At 38.8% G+C, this 24,796-nt stretch overlaps 4 pseudogenes; all 4 read right to left on the bottom strand.

Annotated features, from left to right (window-relative positions):
• Positions 1 to 3,091: 3,091 nt before the first annotated feature.
• Positions 3,092 to 4,153, bottom strand: LOC149172504 (SNW/SKI-interacting protein pseudogene; annotated as a pseudogene).
• A 7,313-nt stretch (positions 4,154 to 11,466) lies between these two features.
• LOC149172503 (phosphatidylglycerophosphate phosphatase PTPMT1-like) lies at positions 11,467 to 12,079 on the bottom strand (annotated as a pseudogene).
• A 2,910-nt stretch (positions 12,080 to 14,989) lies between these two features.
• On the bottom strand, positions 14,990 to 16,051 carry LOC149172502 (SNW/SKI-interacting protein A pseudogene; annotated as a pseudogene).
• A 414-nt stretch (positions 16,052 to 16,465) lies between these two features.
• Positions 16,466 to 17,055, bottom strand: LOC149172501 (phosphatidylglycerophosphate phosphatase PTPMT1 pseudogene; annotated as a pseudogene).
• Between the last annotated feature and the right edge of the window lie 7,741 nt (positions 17,056 to 24,796).

Genomic DNA, 24,796 nt, shown 5'->3' with positions numbered 1-24,796 from the left:
TAAGGAACTAAAAGTGTCCAACATAATGCATAGGTGGACATTTTTTAGTCGAATACATTATGAAATTTAAAAAATCAAACATCTCCTAAGGTCCAAAGTTTATGAAGGAAAAATAATTAGGGTCATGCATTTATTTCTTTGATAAATGTGCACGCGTGGGATAACCTCCAAAATCCATGTGGTTGCAGAAAATGATGACTTAACGATCCGGGACCACTTTACACACTTGGGGTCAATTCTTTGACACGATTTCAATCCAATACAGGTGAATTCGAGTCGCTTTGGATATATGCAACCCTCAATGGAATCATATTGTCCTACTCATGTGCCTTTATCATACATGTACCAAGAGAGGGAAGAAGGATTCAAAAAAATTCTATATAAACAGGCCATGGGAGAACCAAAACATGAGACATTGTTATGTTGGCCAAATTGTTGTTTGAGCAAACCACCATTGCATTGTTGAAGCTAGTGAAGTGAAGAGCACTAGCATTTTGTTCATATTTCTTCTAAGCAACCCAACATCTTAGTGAGTAAAGAGGAATCCACCATGTGAGAGTCTTCACACTTCTTTGAGAGAGAGGGGAAACTTGCAAAGAGATTGAGGAAAGAAACCCACTTGCTAAGGATGTTTGAGCTCCATAGTTCAAAGAATTCTCTTCAAGTGTCTAAGATTCATCTATTGTATTCAACCTCTACCACCAGCAATCAATAAAGGGATATTTTTCCATATATTATTGATGTGTTTTCTCCATTTTAGCATTGTTTTGTTTATGTACCTCTTTGTTTAGTTTATGTTTATGTAGGCATTGTTTCCACTATTTACAATGTTGTGTTTATTTAAGTTTGTCAACTAACATCACTAATTTAGATTGTGATACTTTGCAGGGAACAATCCACTGCTAAGGGGGTGTCTTTTGGTACACTTGTGCTCGAAAAACACTACAACAAGCAATTAAGAATTTGTGCTTTAACTCTGTAGAAAGAATAATGTCAGACTTAGGAAAAGTGAATGAGGTCCTTAGATATGGAGCATCCATTAAGGGCTTCAAGATAAATTTTAATGAGTACAACTAAGTATATTCATAAAAAACTAATCCAAAGCACCAACTACATCTTACACTGTCCAAGAGAGGAAAATACATAAATTTGAATGCTAAAGCTCAAGAGAAAAACAATCATTGCAATTTCCCAATGATGGAATCAAATTGCAATTTCATCTTTGGATTTCACAGAGAATATTTTGTTTACATTTCCAGTTATAAATCACTGTGGCCCTCTGAACCCTTTCAAAATCTATTTTCTGGTCTTTTATTCTTGTACCTAGTTCTAATTGCCTGACTATTATGATTAATTTCAAAACTGATTCTTTAAGCAGTTTCAAGAAATTTTGAAATAATTTAAATTACAAAATAGTATTTTTAAAATTATATATATATATATATAGATATAGATATATATGTATATATAACAAAAACCTTTAACAAGAAAAACCCCGCCTCCTTCACAAGTCAGAGGAGAAAAACCAATACATTTCGTTCCCAACAAACTGTTAATAAAACAGTCATAAGTTCAAGCTTGTTCAAAATTCATATAAAGTCTAGTTGTAGTTGAAGAGCTAGAGCGCAGGTCCGACTGTTGTACCTATGTAGAAGAAAGGTAGAAAGAAAGAAATTATTTTAACGTCCAAGAGGCTAAAGATAGCCTATGGACAAATTGCTTCTTCATATGCTTGATGTATTCAACCCTTTTTCTGTGAAGCTTCACAATAAATGCTCCCAGCTTCTTGACAAACCCCTCGCTAAATAGATTATCCCAAGAGCTAGCTACCAGCATATCTGCATAACTTTCTCTGTTGTCTTTGAAGGCCTCACATTCTAAAATGAAATGTTTTTCTGTTTCCACTTTTCCAGAAGAACAAAAATTGCATACCCTTTCCTCCCACACTTCCTTTGGCCTTTTCCAGTGCCTGTTTCACAACGAAGTTGATGAGAATTAGTCCTTAACTGAGCAATAAGAATTTTGGCTCTCCAAGAGATATTGGCCTCTATGTATGCTTTTGGTTGATGATTATGAGTGATATTAAACACTTCAATATAGTAATTTTTCTTTCTTCTTAGCTCCTTATCCAAAGTACGTTTGTGGAACTTTTCCATAACAAAAGCTTTTATCTCTTTACTGTTTATGGAACACGCGTTCAAGCAAATACCCCATTTACTAAACCATTTGTTATTTTGCCGCATCTAAGTTTTTTTTGCTCTTGCACAATCTATCATTAAAGACAACCTTAGGCCATCCACGCTCTTCCATTTGCTCAATTTTTTTTAAATACCTTATGACTCACACCATAGCAATTGCTTCAATAGGAGCAGTCCCTGTTTCACTTAACAAGATATCATAAGGAACTGCACTTTTAATCTTAAATTTGTTTGTAATCAAACGCTTCTGAATTTTCTCAATTTGTCTCCATTGCATGTTGGAGGTATTGCTAGCCCACAGTTCACAACCATAGAGAATCACCAGAATCACTAGAAGCTCAAAAAGAGTTTGAGTGGTCTTCCAGTCCCATAACTCTGCCTCTCTACACCTATTTTGAAAAGCATAAAATTCTTTCCAACCCCCCAAAGTTCTTTTCTTTCTACAACCATTCTAGCTTAGATTTTTGTTGAAGTCAATCCCGAGGTATTTGCAATCCGCAACTTCTTCCAAAATGTTGCCTTCAAAGTAGAACTTATGCTGGTTATATTTTCTTTTCTTAGAAAAGACCATTACTTTCGTTTTACTGATATTGACTTGCATCCCCACACTTCTACAAAAATACTCAACTACATACAACTTTAGAAAATTCGATACATACAACTTTTGAAAATTCGATACTTCCCACGGGACCACTCATAGTGGTTTATGAAAGTCAAGTAGGATGCTCCCGCAAATAATATCATCCGTTGATTTGTAAGTGAGTGGATTTAACTAGAATGCTTGTGGGGGAATTCCTTGGGATAAACTCCGTTCATATTTTGATGTCGGGGTTTTGTTGATCTCAAGCACGAATATTCCGAGTCATCAATTTGTTTCACACTCACAAACTTTCCTATTTATTCGATAGGAGATTGACCCAAGTGGCTTGATCAACAGGAGCTCCACCAACCTCATTTGGCAGGTCGTGTTCTTTCTTCTCCTTCTCCTTGAGCATCGACTCCTTATGGATCTTGGACCTCATCTCAACAACCTCTCTAGCCTTCTTTTTAGCTACATACAACACCTATGAAATATTTGCAAAGTGGTCGTTAATCTGTATGTCGTTGAGCCCTCTTCCATCAGCTGCGAGATGCTTGTCGAGCGGAATTATAAACCCTTTGGGATTCTTCCAATTGGAGATGAAAGGTGGGATTTTCCAGTCTTGCTGATCCTTGACAGTCACAGGCCTTAGAGGTGAATACATAACAGGAACATGTGGGGACCTGGAAGCTTTTGGGACCCTCTTACGTTTGAACTTGGGAGGCTAAAGAGGATCCTTGGGCATCTCAACCATCCTAATAATCCTTTATTTACCACTAGAATTAAAAGCCATTGATTGTTGTGAAGGCATGTATTTGATATGGGTTGCTTCAAAGGATTTCTAGGGGACATTCTTCGGCTGCACTGCACTGAGACAAACATTCACAATCTTTTCCAGAGTTTCCTTTTTTCTTAGGGTTGTTTCGTTTATCTCCTTCTCCTCCTCCTCTTCATCCTTATTATGGATCTCACCAACCTCGTCCCCCAGCTTAGACAGGAGATCCCTATGTTGAGAATACACAACCTTGGATGCATTCTCATTCTCCTCAACAATGTCGTTGAAGGCTATATTTCCCTGTGCATTGATGCTCACAGGTAGAATCTTGGTGTCTTTCCTATCTTCCTTGAACCCCTTGTTGAGTGGATATTGGGCAATGTGAATCTCTAGGAAGGAACCCCCATCACCAAAGTCTTCGATCTTTGGAGGGACAAATCCTACCTGCTTCTCGTAAGGGGGTATTTACTTAACCTTCACGACCGAATTGGGCTTGGGTTGATCTACTCGATCCCTGAACCATAGATCCGAAGAAAAATCATATTGTTCCCTGTTGTTTACCTTGGGAGTTGGAAGGCTCCCAAGTAGTGAACCTGTCATCTTCGAAGATGGCCTAAGTGTCATGGAATGAAGAATCAACATGCCGCTTGAAGAATTTCAAATTCCCTTCGAACCTCTGAAACTGAATATCAAATCACAACACCAAACCCTGGTGTAATCAAGTGCTTGTATAATATTTAATTACTCTATTGTGGCATATATGAACATCTACCTGTAGCATATTGCTTTCTCTACAATCTAGGAAATAGACATATACCATCCAAGTTATTTGAAGATACCCGGAATGTTGTTCACTAAATATTTGCACTATTTATGTTTCCACTTGAAAGCTTATTTTGAATACCAGGTGGCCTTGGATGTGTAGCAATGGAGTTCATCATTACACGACACATCTTACAACACCATCATACCATACCAAGTTCCTCTATAATCTATTTCCACGAGACAAATGTCCTAACTACTTTTGTATTGATCCGAATTGGATCCTAAATAGTCTCTAAGTTTCCATAAACTCTTTCAAGTTATGCCAAAAGATTCAAGTCTTAGAAAGATCAAGTTATCAGAAGGAATCCTCGTGACAGTTTCAATTTGTGATCAACGCGAAGCAATGAGGACCCTCGGTCGAGCGCTCAGACCGTTGGCCCATGGTAACGCGTGCTGGCACAAATTGGCAAAACCAGAGGCTAATTCAAGAAACGAGGGTAGTTTCTGATACGCGATTAGCGCTAAAGCACTAATCGCATATCGCAGGGCACCCCCCTCAGTGAAGGAAAGCCCCGAAGTGCCCAGACCCAAAAAGGTTATAAAATGCAGAAAAGTACCGGTTTTGGTTCTTGCAGAGCAGGATTCCACAAAAACCAGGTAGGATATTGGAAGGGACTCGAGGCGATAAGCGGTTTAGATCGAGTCCCGCCTGATGCCACACAGTGAGTGACACACATCCAGCGAAGGAGAGAGAAAACCACACATATCTAATGGGTAACTGTGGACTAATTATCCGCCCGATATGCACAATGACTGTAGGATCTGGGGGGTCCAGATCAACAGTGGAGGCGCGTCTCGATGAATGACTGGATTTGACTAATGATAAAGAAAGATTATACAGGATTTGGAGTCCGATGTGGACGATGAGTTGGCAAAAGATTTGTATTTTGTGGGCATCTTGGAGCAAACGGAAATAACGACTGTTCAAATCTGTCCAAGGAACCTGACACACTCGCCTGTTGCAGAATAGGTGGCCAACTCCTTGTGAAGCGTTACACAATAATGATGACGCAAAACAGGGGAGTTCGAATGGATAGAGGCAAGAAAACTAGAACGCTAGGAAGCGGAAACGAACCAACAGAAAGTAGACTGGCTTTAAAGCCATGAACTGACAAAAGCGGAGGACACACACAGAGAGGAGTTAGTTAGACACAGAAACCTAAGAGTAGAGAACAAAGAGGAGAAGCCGAGCTGACCTAAGGGCAGCATGGAGCCAGATAGAGCCAGAGAGAGTTAGAGAGTATGTGCACTCTAGAGAAAGCTTGAGAGGTTCAAGCGAGCTCCTCAGCAAAGGCCTGTCATGTATGAGTTTCAGATTGGGCTCATACTACTGTGACTTGTAGAGGTCAAGTACCAGTAAGAAGAGTCTGTTCATATCCTAGTGATTCATATATGTTGAGTGAGACTCAAATTGAGCTTATTGTTGTAAAGAAACTCTGCTTGGAAAACATAATAGAGAGGCCACCACTAAAGGCTGGACCAGGAGACGTAGCCCAGGAGCATTGGGTGAACTCCTTATTAAACTTGTTGTGTTTACATGTTTTCCTGTTATGTTTTCTCTAATTGCCTTAGTGTCTATGTATTTCGCAATCTTATCGATCCATTGCATAAAGTAACATAGGCACATCCATGCACATGAGTCTGTAATACCTTTAATTCTTTGTCCTGGATAAATTCCATATCAAGTGGAATCAGAGCTCAAGTTTACTAAGGTTAGACAAGCTTATGCTGGATTTTGTTGTTGAATGCTAACTAGATCAAAGCTTAAATTAGGAGAAGGAGAGTTGGTTGAAACTAACCCTGAGATTGGAATAGTCTATCTTGAGAGGAAAATGTCAGAAGAAAGTCCCTTGGAATCAGACCCTCAATTCATGGATAGTTTCATGACCATGAGAGCCATGGTAGAGGAAATGTATAGAGAATTTAAGAAAGGTAGAGAGGAAGATGCATCAAACTCCAAAAGAGATAAAGGAGCAGAAGAATCTCCCCTCCATGACCACTCTAAAGGCAAAGGGAAAGAAGAAAAACTTCCCACTCCTCCTAGTAACCCTGAAAACAAAAAGAAAACATCTTTGATTAAATTAGATGTTAAATTTGATTTACCGATATATGATGGAGAGTTGAATACATAGAAGCTGGATAATTGGATTAGATAGATTGATGTTTATTGCAGAGTGTAGAGCATTGATTCAGGCAGTAGTAAGATTCAGCTAGCCAGCCTACGCCTTGGAGGCACTACCTTGGTTTTGTGGGAAGGCAGGACACAAGCTGACATGAAGAAGCATAGTAAAATTCTTTCTGTCTGGAGTGAATTTGTTTCTACAATTAAAAAACAGTTCTATCCACTAGCTTATATGCAACAAGCCATGATGAGTTGGAAAACTCTTCGACAATTAAAAGGGCAAAGTGTATAAAGTTACACCCAAGAATTTAGGAAAAGAGCTTTGATTCTAGGAATTTCTTTAGACTCACCTAAAACTCTGTTGAAGTATATAGGTGGTCTACACAGCTACTTAAGGCACACTATTCTCATGTTTAATCCCACTAGCATAGATGAGGTATCTATTCAGGCTACACATCTAGAGGCTAAAGGCAAGAATGTGAACCCAGAAGTTGGGGGATCATCAAAACCCACTGCAAGCAAGAATAAGGAGAAAAGAAAACAGAAATGGAAAGAGAGGAAGGCAAATACTGTACAAAAGATCAAATATTCATGCACTCATTGTAAGAAGGATGGGCATGATGATGAACACTACTGGATTCTACATCCAGAGCTGAAACCCAAGAAGTACGATGGCAAGAAGAAGAATACTATTGCAGCTATTCAAAAGGATTTGGGGTCAGACTCAGGACATGAAACAACAATTGTAGCCACAGGTATAAAAGGTTGTCCGCTTTAGAGAATGCAGAAATCAAGAAGCAGGTACAGGAACTGCTCGAGAAGAAGTTCATCAGACCTAGCACATCACCATGTGGGTCTCCAATTGTCTTGGTGAGAAAGAAAGATGGCTTATGGAGAATGTGCATTGATTACCGAGCATTGAATAAGATAATGATAAAAAATCGTTATCCCCTTCCTCGCATAGATGATCTATTAGATCAGTTGAAAGAAGCTGTTTGTTTTTCCAAGTTGGACTTGCATAGTGGCTATCATCAGGTCAGACTTGCAGAGCAAGATGCATGGAAGACTGCTTTAAAAAAAAAGCAGGGATTGTATGAGTGGTTGGTTATGCCTTTTGGCTTAACTAATGCTCCTGCTACTTTCATGAGAGTAATGAATGATGTACTCAGACCTTTTCTTGATGATTTTGTCATTGTATATTTGGATGACATTCTTATATTCAGTAAAACATGGGAAGAAAATTTAAAGCATGTTAAGCAGACTCTAGATGTTTTGAAAAAAATAAAATCTTTATGTTAAGCTCTCACAATGTGAATTTGGCAAAACATCTTTGAATTATTTGGGTCATATTGTAGGGGGTGGTGAATTGAAGATAGATCCCTCTAAGGTTGTAGTCACTGTAAACTGGCCTAAACCCAAATCTGCTACAGAAGTTAGAAGCTTCTTAGGAGCAACACAATATTGAAGAAAGTTTGTTTCTAACTTTTCCTTAATTGCAGCTCCCTTACATGCTTTAATAGGATTGAACAAGGTGCTTCAGTGGGGAGGCAAACAACAGAAAGCCTTCGACACCTTGAAAGAAAATACTAGTACAACACCAGTACTAGCACTTCTCGATCTTCAAAGACCATTTGAGATTGAAACAGATGCTATTGACTATGCCATGCGAGCAGTGTTGATACAACACGGTAAACCCATATTTTATCATTCTGAGACATTTAATTCTGCAGTAGTTAATTATCCCACATATGATAAAGAATTGTATGCATTAGTACAGAGTGTGAAAAAGTGGAAACATTATTTAATGGGCAAAGAGACAATTATACATATTGACCAGCAACCACTTCAATATTTGCACTCACAAACTCTTATGCAACAATTAAGACACTATAGGTGGATGGGTTTTCTACAACAGTTTCATCTTGTCACCAGATATAAAAAGGGCATACACAGTAAATTTGCAGATATGTTGTTCAGACCAATCATAAATGCATCCACTATACTTAACCATAATTCAGTATTTCATGAAAGCTACATTGAACAGTATGCTCAAGATATAGATTTTAAAGATGTATATGCAAATTTAAGTCATGGAAAACAAGTAGAAGAATTGGATTATCATGTTAAAGAACAACTCTTGTATCATTTTGGAAAGTTATGCATTCCACAAACTGAAAGAGTAAAGATAATTCGAGAAACACACACTTCTCTAATATCAGGTCACTTTGGTGTAAGTAAAACAATTGCACAGCTGCAAAGATTTTGTTATTGGCCAAAAATGAATGAGACAGTTTCTAGATATGTAAGAGGGTGTGCCACGTGTGCTAAAAGCAAGCCCAACAACATAAAACTAGGCTTGTACACTCCACTACCAATTCCTTCTCATCCTTGGGAAAGTGTTTCTATGGACTTCATTGGGGGACTGCCTAAATCTAGAAAAGGTCATGACTATTTATATGTTGTTGTGGATAGGTTCAACAAAATGTGTATTTTAATACCTTGTAACAAACAGATTACAGCTGAACAAACTGCAAAGTTGTTCTTTCAGCATGTATGGGTTCATTTTGGATTGCCCACTTCCATTATATCTGATCGAGATACCTGATTTGTTGGGAAATTTTGGTCAAGTCCGTGGGAATTGATGGACACCATGCTGAAGAAGAGCACAACTTTTCATCTGCAAACAGATGGCAAAACAGAAGTAGTCAACAGGATAGTGATCCAGTTGCTTAGAGGCTATTACAACAAGCATCCCAGGCTTTTGGATGAACATTTATTCTATGTGCAGCATGCTTACAACCGAGCTAAACATTCTTCTACACAAAAATCTCCTTTTGTGACCTGTTTTGGTTTCACACCAAAGTCTCCCTCGGATTTTGTCTTTGGTAAAGACATAGTGGTTGATGGACATAGTGATGTGGACAAGGCACAAAATTCATCAAACAAATCCAAGAGATTCACTAGGAAGTACAGGAACAACTGGAAAAGAGCCAAGCCAAGTACAAGGCAAGGCATGACAAGCACCAGATGGAGCATAGTTTCCAAGTTGGTGATCAAGTCTGGCTGTATATCAGCAAAGACATATTGCAAGGTGAAGGTAAGAAGCTGAAGCCAATAAGGTATGGACCTTTCAAGATACTTGAGAAAATTGGTAAGAATGCTTTTCGCCTTGATTTACCAATTTACATGCACATCTACTTAGTTGTTAATGTAGATAGATTGAGACTATTTGAACCTTCATTGGTTGAAGATCCCAAAGAGCAGAGTCGATTGCCTTCTATTGATGATCTGTTGCCTGAACATCTTAACGAATTGCAGGAAGATACAGTTCTGGACCGGAAGGTGAGAACTACGTGTAGAGGGGATGTTGAGTACCTCAGGATTGGACTCAAAGGTTCAAAACCAAGCAGTGCGAAGTGGATAGAAATTGGGTAAGCGAGGAATCAGTACCCTCACTTGATGGATGCTTAAAAACCAACTTTTGGTGGTCCAAAAGATTTTTAAATGGGAAGGCTGTGATCTGAATTGGATCCTAAACACTCTCTAAGTTTCCATAAACTATTTCAAGTTATGCCAAAAGATTCAAGTCTTAGAAAGATCAAGTTATCAGAAGGAATCCCAGTGACAGTTGCAATTTGTGATCAGCGCAGAGCAACGAGGACCCTTGGTCGAGCGTGCAGACCGTTGGCCCATGGTAACGCGCGTTGGTGCAAATTGGCAAAACCAGAGGCTAATTCAAAAATGAGGGTAGTTTCTGATATGCGATTAGTGCTAAAGTGCTAACATATTGTAGGGCATCCCCCTCAGTGAAGGAAAGCCCCGAAGCGCCCGAACCCGAAAAGGTTATAAAACACGGAAAAGTACCGGTTTCGGTTCCGGGGGAGCAGGATTCCACAGAAACTAGGCAGGATATCGAAAGTGCCTTGAGGTGGTAAGAGGTTTAGACTGAGTCCCGCCCGATGCCACACAACGAGTGACACACGTCCAGTGGAGGAGAGAGAAAACCGTGCATATCAGACGGGTAACCGTCAAGCTAATTATCCTCCCGATATGCACGATGACCGTAGGATCTGGGGTGTCCAGATCAATGGCGAAGGCACGTTCTGATGAATGAATGGATTTGACTGATGATAAAGCAAGATTATATGTGATTTGGAGTTTGATGTGGACGATGAGTTGGCAAAAGATTCGTATTTCGCGGGCATCTTGGAGAAAACGGAAATAACGGCGGTTCAAATGTGTCCAAGGAACTTGACACACTCACCTGTTGTAGAATAGGTGGCCACCTCCCTGTGAAGCGTTAAATAGTGATGATGATGCAGAACAGGGGAGTTCGAATGGATAGAGGCAAGAAAACCAGAATGCTAAGAAGCGAAAACGAACCGACAGAAAGCAGACTGGCTTTAAAGCCATGCGTTAACAGAAGCGGAGGACACACACATAGAGAGGAGTTAGTTAGATGTAGAAAGCTAAGAGCAGAGAATAGAGAGGGGAAGCCGAGCTGACCTGAGGGCAACATTAAGCCAGACAGAGCCAGAGAGAGTCAGAGAGTCTGTGCACTCTAGAGAAAGCTTGAGAGGTTCAAGCGAGCTCCTCGACATAGGCCTGTCATGTATGAGTTTCAGATTAGGCTCATACTACTATGACCAGTAGAGGTCAAGTACCAGTAAGAAGAGTTCGTGTACTCAAATCCTACTGATTCATATTTGTTGAGTGAGACTCAAATTGAGCTCATTGTTGTAAAGAAACTCTGCTTGGAAAACATAATAGAGAGACCACCACTGAAGGTTGGACAAGGAGACATAGCCCAGGAGCATTGGGTGAACTCCTAATTAAACTTGTTGTGTTTACATGTTTTCCTGTTATGTTTTCTTTAACTTCCTTAGTGTCTATGTATTTCACAATCTTATCGATCCATTTCATAAAGTAACATAGGCACATCCATGCACATGAGTCTGTAATACATTTAATTCTTTGTCCTGGATAAATTCCAGATCATGTATCCATCCAAATCAACATTTGTCACAAATATAATTGAATCATCATAACTAAAATTTGTCTCTCTACCATCGGGTTTGAATAGCTTCTAATATATGTCCACTGACACATGGAAATTAAATGTTTGAGATGACATAGTAGAAGCAATGATATTGTTAATATCCTTGTGCCTCTTCTCAGTGTACTCCTTCATTGCCTATCATTGGGGGTTGCTACCAGAACCCTTGGTCTTTTTGACCTTACATATGCATATGCGTCAACTAGACTTGTTCCTTTATGTTCAACCAAATAACAGAGAACAATAGTTGCACTACACCCTCGTCTAGCTTTACAAATATCATCAAATGAAGGAGAAAATGATAATCTCTAGTTCAGATGACTAGGTGCTTGATGCCTTCATCTTGGTACATAGAGGTTTGCACCAAAGTTTCATATGGTTCATTTAGGGTGACAACAACTTCTACACGTAACTCCTTCAACAAATGATCATCTTTAGAAATCGACACAACACCTAAATATAGGCCTATTGTTATTGCCTTTAACTTCAATGGTATTGTCGTAACTATGCCTCTTGATTGCATTTATCTACAAAATCAACAAGATATTGCCTAACCTCCACAAGCGCATCTTCAGCTTCCTTGATACACCAAGAACAAAGGCACAAGCATATTTCTGATCAAGAGTTTGATTTTTGAGATACTGATAGACTTTACCAAGAAACTCTTTTGTAACTTCAAGATAAGTATCTTGTGCAGTTCTTAATGTCAAATGAAAAAGTTCAGAAGTTATTTGAGCATCTCACTACTATGACAATCTTAACAATCCCTTTGCAGCAACAAGCCTTATATGAGCTTTATCAACTTCACTTAACACCACATCCTCAGATATTTCTCTACAAGTAATAAGCTATGAAAGCACCCTAAATAGATTTTTTATCCTTTGTGGTAAATTGGCATCCTTTTTAGGAAAGTAACTTTTCACAAGAGTTTTAATACCATAGATTTTAAACAAACATGCATTACTACTTTCTTCCCATTCTGTCCTTAGAATATCAGTACTGTTACTATTATGTCGGAAAAGTTTATTAAGGAGAAATTTTATCGTTTTTATCATTTTTCATAAAAAAAAGAATGCCTTCCCTTTGTAGAGCTGTCAGAAAATATTATCAGGTGCCATCAAATTTTGAAAAATTTAATCTTGTGCTAGAACTTTCTTGAAGATCTTTGATATTTTAGCTATGCCAGAATGAGCTATAACATCTGGCTCTAGCTGGGGACAATGATTTGATAGAAAAGTGCTAAGAACTTTTAGATTAGTGGACTTAGTTGGGCATGGAGTCAAACCAAAATGGAAATTGATCCCAATCCAAAATCTTTGAAATTTTCAAACTCCCTAAAACGTCTATCTTCCAGGATCTTTATTCTTGAACTAAAAATGTTAAACTAGAAATACTACAGCTTCAAAATAAAATTCCCATTGATTGAAAATATTTATTTACAGGTTGTATTATACACATGGCAGGGGTCATTAAGGTTAAATCCACCTTCCAGTGGCAGCATGCCAACATTTGAGTACTGGACCTTGTGCCTCCATACTACTGGGATTCAAAAAATAAAATTGGTATGCACCATAAAATATTTTTAGACAAAAAGTTTATCACATACCCCAAAAATGATATTTGTTGCTCACCAAAGAAAAATGAAATATAGTCAGGTACTGGATCTTCAAAGGAATTTTTCATTTGCAATGTCTTGTAGGTAGCACCAAGGGCTCAAAAAACTCCTTGGCTCCAAACTGAAAAGTAGTGGACTATTTATGAGGAAAAATTATATCTCCCAAATACGATGAATCATCACCTTTATGCCCATACTATGACTGATTATCTTTAGGAATTGTAATGCAACAATCATTTCTCTTGTCAGATTCAAGGGATAAATATGTCCCAATATCAATGATACAGGAAGAAGAGAAGTCTTATTTTTCCAACAAAGAAGGTGCTTGATGAGTCTTATAATATTTTGCAAATAAAAAACAAGAAATAATCTTTGTAATGTGTAGGGGGAAACAAACAATAAATCTGATAAGAAAACATAGAGATTCTTTGAAAAACCTATTTGATACCTGCTTTTTGCATGTTGCTTCCTCATTTTCCTGCCAGCAAGATTCCTTCTCCAGTGAAGTTTTTCACTAGTGGAGTCGCCAAGTGAATAATAAACAACCAATTTTTATATCCAAATCTTGTTCACCATCAATAAATATATATATTAATACATAGGGAAAAATAACTTCACATCTCCATTCCCTGACAATGGTGCCAAAATATGTTGTCATTCTTAGGAGACATTTCCTGGACGTAGGGAACCTGAGCCCGAGACATCTTCAGATTAACTAAAAATAATTTGAAACCAATGGAATGAAGTACATGAGATGAGGGCTTGTAAGCAAAGATTCTAGTTTTTAAACCCTAGCCTTCCAAAGAAGAATGGCCAGAGACGCTATGAGAGTTGTAGGGTGGAAAGTAGAAAATGGAAGAGACAGAGTTTTGGCATAGGAAATTAAGAATTTGTGCTTTAACTTTGTCGAGAGAATAATGTCAAACTAAGGAAAATTGAATGAGGTACCTGGATATGGAGAACCCATTAAGGGATTCAAGATTAATTTTAATGAGTACAATTAAGTAGATTCATCAAAAACTAAACCAAAGCTGTAGCTGCATCTTACACTGTCCAAGAGAGTAAAATACATAAATTTGAATGTTGAAACTCAAGAGATAAACAATCACTACAATTTCCCAATGCTGGAATCAAACTACAATTTCATCTTCATATTTCAGAGAGAATATTTTGTTTACATTTCCAGTCATGAATGATTGTGGCCTTCCGAACCCTTTCAAAATCTAATTTTTGGTTTTTTATTATTGTTCCTAGTTCTAACAGCCCGAATGTTATGATCAATTTCAAAACCGATCCTTGAAGCAGTGTTAGGAAATTTTGAAATAATTTAAATTACAGATTGGTAGTTTAACATTATATATATATAATATTTAATATAAAACAAAAACCCTTAAAAATAAAAAACCCCACCTCCTTCAAAAGTCATAGGATAAAAAGCAATACATTTTGGGTCCCAACAAACTATTAATAAAAAAATCATAAGTCTAGGCTTGGTCAAAAGTCATATAAAGTCTAGTTGTTTTTGAAGAGCTAGAGTGTGGGTCCCACGGTCGTACCTATGTATACATTGACAAAACTACATACAACTTTCGAAAATTTGATACTGCCCATGGGACCACTCATAGTGGTTTATGAAAGTCAAGGAGGGTGCTCCCGTAATTAATATCATCTGTTGATTTGTAGGTGAGTGGATTTAACTAGACTGCTTGCGGGGGCACTCATTGGGTTAAACTCTGTGCATATTTTGATGTTAGGGTTTCATTGATCTCAAGCACGAATGTTATGGGTCATCAATCTCTTTCACACTCTCAAGCTTTCCTATTTATTCGACAGGAGCTTGACCCAAGTCGCTTGATCAACAAGAGCTCCACCAATCTCATCTAGTAGGTCATCTTCTTTCTTCTCCTTCTCCTTGAGCATTAACTCCTTTTGGATCTTCGACCTCATCTCAACAGCCTCTCTGGCCTTCTGTTCAACTACATACAACGCCTTTGAAAGCTTCACAAAGTTCTCATTAATTTATACCTCCTGTAGCCCTCTTCCATCAGTCGCAAGATGCTTGGCGAGCAGACTTGTATACCCTTTGGGATTCTTCTAATTGGATATGAAAGGTGGGATTTTCCAGTCTTGATGATCCTTGATAGTCATAGACCTCAGAGGTGAATGCATAACAAGAATAGTGGGGGACCCAGAAGCCGTAGGGACCCTCTTATGTTTGAACTTAGGAGGCTCAAGAGGATCCTTGGTCATCTCTACCATCCTAATAATCCTTTCTTTCTCATCAGAATTAAAAGCCACTGATTGTTGTGGAGGCGTGTATTTGATGTGGGTTGCTTCAGAGGATTGTTGGGGGACGTTCTTCAGTTGCGTCGCACTGAGACGAACATTCACAATATTTTCTAGGGATTCCTTTACTCTTAGTGTTGTTTCATTTATATTCTTATCCTCCTCCTCTTCATCCTTCTTCTGGATCCCACCAACCTCTTCCCCTAGCTTAGGCACAACATCCCTATGTTGAGAATACACAACCTTGGATGCATTCTCATTCTGCTTAGCAATGGAATTGAAGGCTATATTTCCCTGCACATCGACGCTCACAAGAATAATCTTGGTTTCTTTCCTTTCTTCCTTGAGCCCCATGTCCAGTGGATATTGGTAAATGTGAATCTATGGGAAGGTGCCCCCATTTCCAAAGTCTTCGATCTTGTGAGGGACAAACCCTACCCACTTCCCATAAGGGGGTATTTGGTTAACCTTTATGACATAATTGGGCTTAGGCCGATCTACTCAATCCCTGACCCATGGATCTGAAGAAAAGTCATATTCTGCCCCATTGTTTACCCTGGGAGATGGAAGGCTCCTAAGTAGTGAACCTTCCATCTTCAAAGATGACCTAAGAATCATGGAATGAAGAATCAACGTGTCGCTTGAAGAATTTCAAATTCCCTTCGGAGCTCTGCAGCTAAACATTAGAGAGCAACACCAAACCCTATTGTAATCAAGTGCTTGTATATTACTTAATTACTCTTTTGTGGTGAATAGGAACATCTACCTGCACCATATTGCTTGCTTTGAAATCTAGCAAATAGCCATATAACATCCAAGGTATTTGAAGAGACCCATAATGTTGTGCACTAAATATTTGCATTATTTTTGTTTCCACTTGAAATCTTATTCTGAATACCATATGGCCTTGGGTGTATAGCAATGGAGTTCATCACTACATGGCACATATTGCAACACCATCATACCATCCCAAGTTCCTATATAATCTATTTCCATGAGACAGATGTCCTAACTACTTTTGTATCCATCCAAATCAGTGTTTGTCACAAATACAATTGAATCATCATAACTAAAAATTATCTCTTCCATCGGGTGTGACCAACTTTTGAGATAATTCCAGTGACACATTCTGGTTAAATTTCCAAGATAACGCAGTAGAAGCAACGATCTTGTTAATATCCCTGTGCCTTTGCTTAGTGTATTCCTGCACTGCTTGCCATTGGGAGCTGCTAGCAGAACCCTTGGTATATTTGACCTTACATATACATATGCATCAACTGGACTCATTCCTTTGTGTTCAACCAGATAACAAAGAACAATAGTTGTACTACACCCTCATCCAACTTTACAAATATCATCAAATGAAGGAGAAAAAGATAATCTCTAGTTGGGATGACTAGGTTCTTGATTCCTTCATCCTCGTACATGGAGGTTGGCACCAAAGTTTCATATGGTTCATTTAGGGTGACAACAACTTCTACACCTAACTCCTTCAAGCGATAAACATCTTTAGGAAATGGTACAACATCTAAAAGAAGAAACTCTATTACGTCCTTTAACTTCAATGATATTGTTATAATTGTGCCTCTCAATGACATGTCTCTACAAAATCAACAAGGTATTTCCTAACCTCCACAAGTGCATCTGCAGTTTCCCCTGATACACCAAGAAAGGCACAAGCACATTTCTAATCAAGAGTTTTCTTTTTGAGATACTGATAGACTTTACCAAGAAAATATTTTCTAACTTTAGGATAAGTATCTCGTGCAGTTCTTAATGTCAAATGAAAAAGTTTGTCTATTTGTTAGTATATTTGTGAAATTGGGCTTAGGGCTTTAACATATCCTTATTTTATATGACCATGGTTATTTATTGGGTCAATTTATAAGTTGGGGTTTTAAATGTTGAGACTATAGATAGGGTGATTTTGTTTTGTTTGATTTTTAGTTGAATCTTATTTAGCCATCATTACTTATAGATTAATTTGTTTAGCCATGGTTGCTCATGGACAGGTTATGCCATGGTAAGATTTTCTTTTATAAGATTTATTTCACGTTTAGTGTTCTTACTCTACTTGATTGTATACTAACTTTGCAATCCTATGCAACCATTTTAATAGAGTTTATTTTCATTTATAGGTGGTTGATATGGGGGTTTTAAATGAGTTATGTTCCTTAGGTATACATTTTCCCAAAATATCCTTTGGTTTCCTATTTAACATTATTTTTATTTATTGTCCTACATCTCACACTTTTGTTCTTATTGGAAATTGACAGGTATTTTATTTTCTTGGCATATGAAATGCATTTCTTAATTTTTCTTCAACATGGAACTTTCTAGACCCTAATGAGTTCAACTTCCACCCTTATAGGTCAGACACTCTTGAACTCTCTGGTCTCCTTATGTAATTATGTGAATTTCTCGTTAAAGGTCGAGTCACCATAATGCTAACTCTAGATTTAGTTATCTTGGAAGTTGTTTGGAGCTTTCACCGTGAGGGGTAATTTTATTGTTATAGGCAATATGCCTTGTTTGTAACTTTTTGAAATGACAAGGCTGGAAGCCTTTGGTCATCAAAATGTTCTACTCAATTTGTAACAAGGTCTTTTGACCATTCTAGTTAATAATTATTGCCCTTATAAATAACATGTTATACTATAGTTTTTGTTTTGACCACTAAGAGGATTTAATCCCTTAATTTATATAAATTGTAATTCTTTTTCTTCTCTACTATTCATCAAATTATCTATATATGTTCTTTCCTTTTATAGTTAAATTGTTTGCGAAAAAACATGGCTCTAAATTCCATTTTTCTAGAAAAACCACTAAGCCAATTCTACTTCATCCTTGTATTTGTTTAATTGTATAATTATAGTCTTGTTTTCACTAGAATTTTATTCACACAAGGGACACTACTAGCGTACCTTGAGCATTTGTATTGAACTTTATTTCCATAAATTATCTTCTTTGTTAATCTTTCTTGTTTTCAAGTGTTTAGAAACTCTAAATTAGAAATTTTGTCAGTGCATTCAGACAACAAACTCTTACCTAAGAGTTGTACGGTTCAACTTTTTCCAGTAAATAAAAAAACACATTCCATTCATGTTAAGTTTTGGTATGTTCTATGCTAGAGCAATTTATTTAAATTTTCACAGTTAGCAATCACATCAGCATTACAATAAACTGCAGATAGAACATAAATATAAAATGCAGAAGACAAGCCAAGGCAAGAGGACACAAGATATGGCGCGAGCCAAGGACAAACCCCACAATGTGTGGGGAAACCCTTTGATCAAATCTTCTTTTATCTTCAAAGTTCAGCAGAGAAAGAGAGAGAGAGAGAGTACATTTACAATAGAAGTCAAAACTTTGACTTATCTAGATCTAGCATAGATCATTTTGAATAATGATGAGATTAGTTGAAGACGTTCTGCTTCAACTGATTCTCATGGTGACTCCTTCACCTATCATCATTCTGCATCTCATTCATTTGCTGTACCTTACAGTGTGCTGCACCACGCTGCACTAATCATGATAATCATCCTGCTTCATGCTGCCCATGCTTATGATTTCACTCATCAAGATGATGCCCATGGTCCATGTATCATTGTGCTATCCATGCACATTAAATCATAGCTGCGTCCTTATGATAATACGCCCTTATGCCTGCATGGATATTTATAGCCATAACCTGCATATATATACCTTGCCATGTATATATGATGTACTGTAGATTTGCCTGCGTATATGAGCATAGGTCAGAATTTATGATTCTTCATATACCGTATATCACTGTCCATATATATATATACATCATGTAACTTGAATCACCCCAACGTATATATATTGCTGCTCATCATCCAACGCTTATATTACAACTCAATGACCAGCATTTTCATTTATCAAAAATATGACTATGTTCATAATGATTTGAGATTGTTCATCCTTATTATTTCCATACGAAGGATCACATGACCATCATAGTTCTATCATTGCCGTATACATTTATATCCATGTGATTAGGCTGTTTAGAAGGTAGATCCGAAGTGATGTTTAACTGAGACATATTGAACCTGCACCCTTACATCAAGAACCTGAACTCACCAGATCTTGACTGTAGTTATGTAGACAGAGTATCAAGGTAACATGCGTGCAGTTATGGTTCCCTACTGCCCACAAATATCTGCGTATTGTGCGTGCATAAAAATTGACTACGAATATATATATATGTTGCCATCGCATATATATATCTCTTCATTGTTTGCCTACATATATAAATATATTGCAGCGTTGTATCATAGCCTGCCTACAACAAATCTATTGACTGTACATGATGACTGCCCAGCGTATATACATGAATGCAGCATATATACATGACTGCCCAACGTATTCATGATTGCACAGCATAGACATGACTGCAGCTACACCTCAGGATTGTGGGATTATGACTGCGGTTGACTGCGTCCCTCATTTATGCTACAGCATGTAAGTTCCTTAAGAACAACGTGTATATATATATATATAGATATATATATATATTGAGATCCATAATATTTCTACAACGTGAAGCATATATATATTGCATTCCCAACGTATGGCTGCGTGTCACCATTATTTGCGTGTAAGATACTCTATGAACTGCGCTTTGACATTAGCGTATATAATCCTTTATGAACAGTGTATATGATCCTCTAAGTACAACGATATAAAGGCATTCATTGACTGCGTTTAGGGCTGCTTAGAACAGCATATAAGTTCATGACTGCGTGTAGGATTTCCAGCGTACAAGTCCTCATCGTATAGGCGCTGTGCATTGTATGAACTGCGTTCCACCCATGCCATCGTATGAATATCTGTGTATATTGCTAGGGCTGCATATAATCAACATGCACAGCGTGATCCTATGAAACCAGCGTATAGCATCCACAGCGTATCCAATGTGAACAGTGTATATGATGAACAGATGTTTTCATAAACAGCTTATGGACCAGCGTACTCCTTTTGTGATTCTCCTTCCAAAAACCCAAGACGTGGAGAGGAGATCACTTGAAGTATGCGTTTTGCTAATGACTCCAAATCCTCTCTTATATATACTAAAGGTGGATGATGAATAGACACGTCGGTTGGGCTTCTAGAGCCTACATAATAGTTGGTCGGCTTGATAATAATTACATAAACAAAATAAATTCATATCTCCATAAATACTTATCGGAATCGGATGATCTTTGGATCAATCCTACACCTCTCGACGAGACGGATCCAATAAAAATATCAGCTACGATAAATAAGCCGACCCACATGGAGTTTGGCCCTAGTTGCCAATTTAACACTCCCTCTCAACTAGGGAAAACTCCATCCATTGATCCATAAGTCCGATTGTACTATCTCTGCCATCAGTGCCCTACACTGTTCTGCCCAACTCTGCTCAACTCTGCTAGCTCTGCTCTACTCTGCTCAGCTCTGCTGGCTTTGCTCTGCTCTGCTGGCTCTGCTCTGCTCAACTTTGCTCAGCGCTGTTGGCTCTGGTAGCTCTGCTCAGCTCAGCTCTGCTGGCTCTGGTAGCTCTGCTCTGCTCAACTCTGCTGGCTTTGGTAGCTCTGCTGGCTCTGCTAGCTCTGCTTTGCTCAGCTCTGCTGGCTCTACTAGCTCTGCTCTACTCAGCTCTGCTGGATCTGCTACCTCTGCTCTGCTCAGCTCTGCTGGCTCTGCTAGCTCTGCTCTGCTGAACTATGAAGAAGAAGAATTGATTGAGAATGAGTCATATCATTCTCCACTAACCTGAAGTTAGTCTCAGAGTGTGTACCACTGGTCCCAGACCAGTCTCAACCGACCCGAAGTCAACGTCATAGTATGTACGACTCTCACTAGTCCCAGACCAGTACTGCACTGACACGAAGTCAGTCTCGGAGTATGTACCACTGGTCCCAGACCAGTCTCAGCCGACCCGAAGTCAGCGTCATAGTATGTACAACTCCTACCACTGGTCCCAGACCAGTACTATTGATCCCAGATCAATGGAGGACATCCTAGCATAGGGAGTACGGTAGATACAACGATGCGTCCATCGGTACTACTATGGTCCCTAACTTCATTTCCCTGCTCATTGACCAGATGAGAGGTACTTCCCATGAGTCCCAGACTGCATGGGTAGGATGCCTCGACAGGAGAACTTAATCAATCTTGTCCTCATAGGAGAACACATCAATCCTGCTACAATCGCCATGGAGAACACATCAATCCAGGCCTCACAGGGGAACACATCAATCCTGCTACAATCACCATGGAGAACACATCAATCCAGGCCTCACAGGAGAACACATCAATCCTGCTACAATCGCCATGGAGAACACATCAATCCAGGCCTCACAGGAGAACACATCAATCCTACTACAATTGCCATGGAGAACACATCAATCCAGGCCTCACAGGAGAACTAATCATCCTGCTACACAAGAGAGCGAATCATCTTGTTCCAGTGCGCACCACCAGGGGAGGGTGAGTCACCCTGTGGTCGTATGTTGCTCCAATAGAATTGTAAGCCCCCTAGAGCTCCCAGAGCTCAATGTATGCAACATGCAGGACCCTTTTACAAAGGTCTCTCGACGACTCCAAGTCGTTCGGGAAAATCACAAATTTGATCTTTCCTCAGGGCTCTGTCCTGTACATCATCTCAATGCGATGGAGACTCCTTGATCATCGACTTACCATATCCCAGATAAGGTAGTATTTGATGTCTATCTGCTGGAGCATTGTCAAATATGGGATTCCTCAATAATCGAATCCCATCTCTGGTTGTCACAGAGAATCACAGTTGTATTCATCATGTGTACAAACAGCTCACTGAAGAGCTTCAGCAACCAGACTGCCTCACAGAAGGCCATACTATCAGCAATGTATTCTGCCTTGGTGGTGCTCAGAGCCACCGACTTCTACTTCCTGCTCATCCAGGATATCGAGGCAGATTCCAAAGAGAACCAGCACTGAGAAGTGCTCACACTGCCTGCCCATTCAACATTCGAATAATCATGTGGTTTCATATTTCTGGCAGTGTATCTCAATTCATGAGAGATTGTGCCCTAAAGATATCTTAGAAGATTCTTGGCACCAATCTAATGAGGCTCAACCAAATATGAGCTCACCATGCTAACTGCAACACAGATGTCCGGACGGAGATTCTCCAAGAACATTAATGTGAATGAGTTTATGAAACTCAGGGGCATTTTCCAAATCTGGTCCGAAATCATTACCATATAACTTCTAAAAGTTAAGATCCTCGAGGCAGTCACAAGCTTGCAGATTATCTTCCCACATTCTGAATCCAACTCCCTCTGTCTCCTATAAATGAGAGGGTCTGCACCTGTCAGACATAGGTGCTGGTACGAGAGGTTTATCATCCACAACCTTCGAGTAATGGTTTGGATCGGTTTCACTCCTAGTGAATCTCAGCTGCATTAGACAGCTATCAATCCTCTCATACTATGCCCGAGGTGTTTTTCTTCAAGCCATAGAGGGCTTTCTTCCACCTGTATACATGAGATTCCTTGATCATGATTCTCAAACTCCTCGGGTTGTTCCAAACCTGTGAACCTGCTGCATGAGGGGAATGGTCCCCTTATAATATTTTCCTTCGGTACATTTCATACATGTACCTTCATGCTTCTTTTTGAATTCAGGCATCCTAGTCACCATCTGTCTCACAGACCTCCGGTGCTGAGTCAATGGACATGGTCCCCAGTGGACTTCCTGCAACTTGATACAACCCTGAACTCAAAAACATCTTTAAAAGATCTATTTTCAAACATGTACCTTTCCATCGATAAGTGCCACCTTGTAACCTTTGACTTCCATTTCCAAGATGGACATCAGGTTCAATCAGGTACATAAAAGCGATTTTGGGGTTCCTTGCTTTCGTGGAAGAGTCGACCATTGTCTTTGATGACCCGCATCTCTGTCATTCGGGCACTCCTTCGCATAAGGGCCGAACTCATGACCAAGACATCTACCTTTCCTTCCTACCCTTAGATCTGAACTTTCCAATGAAGTGATGCCATCAGAAGTTTTGCTGCGCCATTCTAATAACATTCTCTGCTTCAAATTCACCCTAGGTGAATTATGAGGAACCCATTGATCCTTTTGTCTTGTCCCAACTGTATTTGGTGATTGCTCTTTCACTCTTGCTTGGGCATTGTCTTGACCTCAGCTCTGATACCATGTTAAGTTTTGGTATGTTCTATGCTAGAGCAATTTATTTAAATTTTCACAGTTAGCAATCACATCAGCATTACGATAAACTGCAGATAGAACATAAATATAAAATGCAGAAGACAAGCCAAGGCAAGAGGACACAAGATATGGCGCGAGCCAGGGACAAACCCCACAATGTGTGGGGAAACCCTTTGATCAAATCTTCTTTTATCTTCAAAGTTCAGCAGAGAAAGAGAGAGAGAGAGAGAGAGAGTACATTTACAACAGAAGTCAAAACTTTGACTTATCTAGATCTAGCATAGATCATTTTGAATAATGATGAGATCAATTGAAGACGTTCTGCTTCAACTGATTCTCATGGTGACTCCTTCACCTATCATCATTCTGCATCTCATTCATTTGATGTACCTTACAGTGTGCTGCACCACGCTGCACTAATCATGATAATCATCCTGCTTCATGCTGCCCATGCTTATGATTTCACTCATCAAGATGATGCCCATGGTCCATGTATCATTGTGCTATCCATGCACATTAAATCATAGCTGCGTCCTTATGATAATACGCCCTTATGCCTGCATGGATATTTATAGCCATAAACTGCATATATATACCTTGCCATGTATATATGATGTACTGCAGATTTGCCTGCGTATATGAGCTTAGGTCAGAATTTATGATTCTTCATATACCGTATATCACTATCCATATATATATATATATACATCATGTAACTTGAATCACCCCAACGTATATATATTGCTGCTCATCATGCAGCGCTTATATTACAACTCAATGACCAGCATTTTCATTTATCAAAAATATGACTATGTTCATAATGATTTGAGACTGTTCATCCTTATTATTTCCATACGAAAGATCACATGACCATCATAGTTCTATCATTGCCGTATACATTTATATCCATGTGATTAGGCTGTTTAGAAGGTAGATCCGAAGTGATGTTTAACTGAGACATATTGAACCTGCACCTTGACATCAAGAACCTGAACTCACCAGATCTTGACTGTAGTTATGTAGACAGAGTATCAAGGTAACATGCGTGCAGTTATGGTTCCCTACTGCCCACAAATATCTGCGTATTGTGCGTGCATAAAAATTGACTACGAATAT

This window comes from Pinus tabuliformis, chromosome 4_2 (assembly GCF_031772625.1).
Source record: "Pinus tabuliformis cultivar Carrire ecotype Pingquan chromosome 4_2, CPIR1, whole genome shotgun sequence".
In the NCBI taxonomy this organism is placed as follows: domain Eukaryota; kingdom Viridiplantae; phylum Streptophyta; class Pinopsida; order Pinales; family Pinaceae; genus Pinus; species Pinus tabuliformis.
Note: the sequence above shows the minus strand (reverse complement) of the source record. Positions and strands in the feature narration are given on the sequence as shown.